We start from the raw sequence: 6000 nt of genomic DNA on the forward strand, positions 1-6000 counted from the left end.
AAAGGTGAGTTGCTCCTGAGGTTTGCTTGGGACCCAGCATTGACACAAAGCAGAGACAGTCTATCACCCAAGGAAGGGAGAAGCAGCTCTCACATATCCAAGACCTCCCAATACAAGGATAGATTGTACAACAGGCCACAAAACAAGTTATACAGAGTATCTTTTCTGACCATGAGGATAGCAAACTAGAAATCAGCAACAAAAGAAAAGCTCGAAGGACATTGAATCAGTGATCAAACACCTCCCAACAAAGAAAAGCCCAGGACCAGATGGCTTCTCTGGTGAATTCTACCAAACATTTTTTTTAAAAAATGAAGGGCACCTGGGTGGCTCAGCCAGTTAAGCATCTGCCTTTGGCTCAGGTCATGATCCCAGGGTCCTGGGATTGAATCCTGCATCGGGCTCCCTGCTCAGCAGGGAGTCCTGCTTCTCCCTCTCCCTCTGCCCCTCCCCCCCGCTCATGCTCTCTCTCCTGCTCTCTCTTTCAAATAAATAAATAAAGTCTTTAAAAAAATTAAAAAATAAAAAAGAATGACTGCCAGTCCTTCTCAAAGGCTTCCAANCCCTGCTTCTCCCTCTCCCTCTGCCCCTCCCCCCCTGCTCATGCTCTCTCTCCTGCTCTCTCTTTCAAATAAATAAAGTCTTTAAAAAAATTAAAAAATAAAAAAGAATGACTGCCAGTCCTTCTCAAAGGCTTCCAAAAAATTGAAGGGGAGGGAATACTTTCAAACTTATTCTGTGATGCCAGCATTACCCCCAGGCCAATGCCAGATGAGGACACTATAAGAAGAGAACGTTACAGACCAATATCCCTGAGGAATTTAGATGCAAAAACTCTCAACAAAACACTAGCAAACTGAATTCAACCACACATTAAACGGATCATACACCATGATCAAGTGGGATTCACTCCTAGGGTGCAAGGATGGTTTGACATATGTAAATCAATAAATGTTATACACCATGTGAATAGAATGAAAGGTAAAAATCATATGATTGTCTCAATAGATGCAGACAATGCATTTCACAGAAGACAACATCCTTTCATGATAAAAACCCTCAGCAAAGTAGGTATAGAAGGAATATATCTCAACATAATAAAGGCCATATACAATAAGCCCATGGCTAACATCATACTCAATGGGTGAAAGGTTGAAAGCTTTCCCTCTAGGGTCAGAACAAGACAAAGACGCACATTCTTACCAAACTCTTGTCCCAATCCCTCATCTCTACTTTTGTCCACACCTTTTGTCTAGTAACTCTCGAGTTCCTTCCTTAAAGGCAGACTATAACTTTGACTGAGAAAGGAGTAGAAGTGACTATGTGCCACTTCTCAGCCTAGCCCTTATGAGGCCTTGGGTGTATCTGCCCCCTTATGGCTCGGTCATTGCTATAAGAGCATACTGGGCTAGCCTCTGGGACATGAAAAGCACACAAGAAAGAGCACAGTCATGCCAGTCATGCCAGTATAGAGTAGCCTACATCAGACTATGGCCAGCCAGACTCTAGGGATCTGAGCAAGCCCATCCAAGATCAGCAGAACCTCTGAAAAACCACCCCATGCATCCCAGCTATAAATGTTTATTATTGTGTGTCATTTGTTGTTACTTTTTCTTTTGCTGCGCAATGTAAATGCAGCTATAGACGACAGATATATTACTTAGGATTCCTTATTTAGCTTCTACAATACCGTGTTTCTTTGGTTTTAGTGACCTTTTATTTTCGGTTTCTAATTTGATCATGCTGTGGGCAGAGGAAGGGCAACTCTGTAAGAGACTGCTTCCTTGAAATTTCTTGAGATTTCCTTGGTGGCACAGCATATTTTAATATTTGGAAATAGTCCACGGATGCTTGAAATAAACATATGTCAGCTTTTAGTTTGTTTTACGTATCTTTATAACTGTGTTCTCTGAATTTTCAGCATCCTTTCTAATGTTATGTTTACGAGATCAATCATTTCATGATAGAATTCTATTAAATTTTTCCAGGCTGATAATAGATTTGCCAATTTCTTATTGTATCTCTGTTACTTTTTAGTGTGTGCATTTAAAGGCTAAGAGGTTAGGTGCATGAAACATTGCTCTACTGCTCATATTTTAATGGTAGGTTGCTTCTGCTTCTGATAATAGCAGAGACATGAAGTTTCTTTAGCTTTATATTTACCTAATGTAGCTTTATCTGTTTCTTTATTTTTAACCTTTTGCCAAATTTTTAAATGTGTGGTTAATGTAAGAAAGTTTCAGAATTTATTTTTGGAAATTCAAGCTGATAGATAATTTTAAGAAGGGAATTAATTTAGTCATGTATAAATTTCCATTTTGGATGGTCTTTCACTGTGTTTTATTCTCACTTGAAGTCTGCTTTTCCTCTGCTTCTAGTTTTGCCCATATTACCTTCTATAGAAATTTATCAAGTTCTCCCTGCTCCGCCCAAAGTTTTCTTCCTGTCCTAAAGATATAAAAGATATTTACAAAAGTTATTCTTTTGAAGATTACTCTTAATTTTTGGGCTTTCCTGGAAAAATAGAATCTTTCTTATTCAAATGGAAACTCCATGTAATGTAATAACCCTATACTCTTACAGGCAAAGACTTTCTAGATAATTATCTCTCTGCTGAATTTCAAACCCAATCATTCCGGTTATTATTAAATAGAAATTTGGTTCAATTTTTAATTTAAAGAATACATAAAGTGAGTTTATTTTAGCCACCAATAGTTAATTAAATTTGCTAATGGATTACCCAGGTTACTCTGGGGAGGCTGTGATGTATTTGAGCTTGTTCTTGTGATGGAGGGCAGACACTCCACCTGAACTAGGCTTGGATAGCCTTTAGCCAGATTAAGAACACAAGACCGTCTGATTTGTGTGTAGGCTAGTTCGCAGTGAAAATATCCCATGGACTCTACCTAAAATTGCCTGCAGAGAGCAGCGTTATTCTTCCATACATACCACACCAGCACCAGAGAACTATGGGGCAATAGATCAGGCCTTTCACCTGAGCAAAGGGCATATATGAATGTGTATGTGTGTGTGTGTGCACGTGTGTGTGTGCACGTGTGTGTGTGAGCTGGTGGTGGTGGTGAGGATTAGGTAGTGAAATTTATACTTTTTTTTTCTTGCAGAGACCAAAAATACCTCCCAGAAGGAAGTTTCTCCGTGCATAATAATAATACCACATCTTTCCAAAGCCTTAACCAACCAATACTACACAAATATGATTTGCTGAGCCTCTCCAAAAACCTGTGGAAATTGAGTGCTTTCAAAAGGTCCTCACTACACGAGGAAGCAGTGTATCTAAGCTGAATTACAGAAAGTATGATCTAGAATGATCATCAGTTTTCTGGAAAGCATGCCAGGGACCTGACTTGGGAGGATGAGTCGGGACTTCGGAGCACAGAGCCAACAGCTCCACCTTGAACTGGCTCTTAAGTCCTGACTTTGAGGCAAGCGTTCTCCTCCTCCCATGTGTCTGTCATGTTGGCCAAGGATAGAAAACCATGTGGTTGTCATGAACTTCCCCATCGTGATGAGGAATAGATGTGCCCCTGCCCGAAGCTGTCATTCCATTCACGCCACAGAATGACGCTGAGGGCTCTGCTATTTCCTGGAAACAACACTCAAGGAAGACGTCCAGAAGCCAGTTCCAATGGGAGGTAAATTAGCCATGACAGCCTCGGAGAGCACTGCCTGGGGAAAGATCTACGCATATCTGCTGATGAGGCTGACAGGCATGTGTAGGTGGAAGCAGGTTGCATGAAGAGGCTAGAAAGCCCAGGGAATGGCAGTTCCTGGGAGGAAGATAGTTCCCAGGAAGAAAAAGAAAAAAAAAAAAAAAGCATTAGGTCAGGTATCCAGGGATACGGGATTGACGATCCCTATAGGCTATTCCTAGTTTAGCGACTTCAGTGGGGGCACTTTTAAGAGGACTGTGCATGGCTGGGCAGGAGGGCAAGCTGGCCAAAGAGTTGATCTCACTGTGGAATCCGCCACAGCCCGATACAGCACAGGAACATCTGTCTGGCTCCAGTCCCTTCGATTTTCCATCGGAAATTAGTATTGCCTACTTTATTTCCCCCCAACTCATGTATGTTCTGTGGTTTATCCAAAAGACTAAGAACAACTTGAACTCCTTACTATGCATGCAGTAGACAGTTTCAAGTTGTGAGGACTCTGATTTTTCTCCTCGTATACGGTTGTTAAATTCAGAGCAAAATGCTCACATTTGAGGGGCTTGAAATCTCTATTTATGAAAATAAGTGCATTTGAAATAATATTGTGATAAGGAAACATGGCATTTTTCAATTGTGGTTCAGTACATCCTGTGCACAGAGTAAAAGATCCTGGAAAGCGTCTTAACATTTCCCAAATCCTCATAGCCCGAGAGTGAGAGCCAGAGACAAGACAAATACTTCTGCAAATGCTTCTGGTAAACAGTCTCAGAGTCATAGAACAGTTTATTCAAAATGCCCTCACTTTATTGTGCAATAGAAGTAAATATCTATCACTTTGAAAACAACTGAAGTTTACAAATCAATTCTCAAGATACTTAGTTTTTCCAAATTTCTTAGGCAAATTTCGGCTTATTTCCATGCTCAGTTTCTGGTTAAAAATCATTTAAACTCAGTTAAAAATATTTTTACTCAGTGCTTTCCTTTACATAATATGAAACACTGAGTGTTCAAAAACATCAAAATAGCCCATTAGTTTTCAAAATTATTTCCCCACAAGAGGGTCAGCATTCAATTCCTAAAGGCTTATTTCTAATTTTGCGAGAGGAAGAAAAGCCAAAAAGGAAACCCCCAACACAAATCACAACACAGAAAAAATACAATGAACTTACTTTTGAGACTTTTGAAGCCAGGACTCTGGAGAGGCACAGCTTATCCACCGATCTCCTTATTTAGAAGAAAACAATTCACATTTTTTCCCCCTGGTGTCTACCACATCTCTAGAACGTGCTTTAACTGTTTGACTTCTGTGAAAAGTTCCTGCGAGGGCCGACTTCAGAAGTCACAGCCCGAGCTCTGTGGGCCCTGCCAAACATCGCATTCACGTGATCCCTCTTGGACTGTTGATCTTCTCATTGACATTCGGCCAGTTCCTGCAGAGCGCAATGGCATTTACACTTGGTGGCCTGGCCATATCATAGTATAAGGAGCGATCTTATCAGGGAGATCCAGTATTCCTAAGCTTTTCTCTAGGCTGTCCCAGGTTATTGTTGGCTAATATCCCCATGTAAAGCAGTGCCTTTGAAGAGAAAGTAAGCAGTTGAATCAGAGAAAAGCTCCTCTCTACACAGAGCTCTCCACTGCCTGATTGACATCATCCCTTAGATAATCAGGGTTTTCATTTGTTTCTCATTTTTACTCAGCTCAGAATATTTCTAATTTCCCTCATGACCCACTCTTCGACCCATGAATTATGGAAACGTGGGTTAATTTCCAAGTCTCTGGAGATGCTCCTGTTATTTTTGGTTATTGATTTCCAGTTTAATTGTAGGATGGTCAAAAATTTATTTTGTATGTCAGATATATTAGGACTTGTTTTCTGACCCAGGATATGATCTGGCTTGGTGAATATTCCACATGCACTTGAGGAGAAGTGCATTCTGCTGCTGAGTGCGTTGAGGATTACACAGATATCCTTTAGATCCAGCTGGTTGATGGTGTTGTTCAGTTTTTCTATATTTTTGCTGGTTTTCTGTTTACTAAGTCTGCGGATTACTGAGAGGGAGCATTGAAGATTTTAATGAAAATTATGGATTTTTCTGTTTTCCTTTCAGATGTCACTAGTCTCGTCCAATCACGTTCATGCTCTGCTGTTAGGTACATATATGGTTAGAACTGGTATGTCTTCTTGGTGAATTGGCCTTTTCATCCTTATGTAATAATGCTATCTCCATTCCTGGTGACTTTCTATGTTCTAAAGTCTACTTTGGCTGATTTTAATATAACCATTCCCACTTCCTTTTGATTGGTTTCCATGGTATTTTTTTTCCAT

General features: G+C 40.3%; 1 protein-coding gene across 2 annotated transcripts in view; it reads right to left on the reverse strand.

Annotated features, from left to right (window-relative positions):
- LOC100473721 (ATP-binding cassette sub-family A member 8) overlaps positions 1 to 5239 on the reverse strand; it is a 76437-nt gene extending 71198 nt beyond the window's left edge. Inside the window, exon 1 of one of the 2 annotated variants that reach the window (XM_011232843.3) lies at positions 4841 to 5239. The gene's annotated coding sequence lies outside the window, so the exon portion shown is untranslated. The remainder of the gene's footprint in view (positions 1 to 4840) is intronic. The other variant, XM_034640641.1, reaches the window with a different exon arrangement.
- Between the last annotated feature and the right edge of the window lie 761 nt (positions 5240 to 6000).

Source organism: Ailuropoda melanoleuca, chromosome 13 (assembly GCF_002007445.2).
Source record: "Ailuropoda melanoleuca isolate Jingjing chromosome 13, ASM200744v2, whole genome shotgun sequence".
In the NCBI taxonomy this organism is placed as follows: domain Eukaryota; kingdom Metazoa; phylum Chordata; class Mammalia; order Carnivora; family Ursidae; genus Ailuropoda; species Ailuropoda melanoleuca.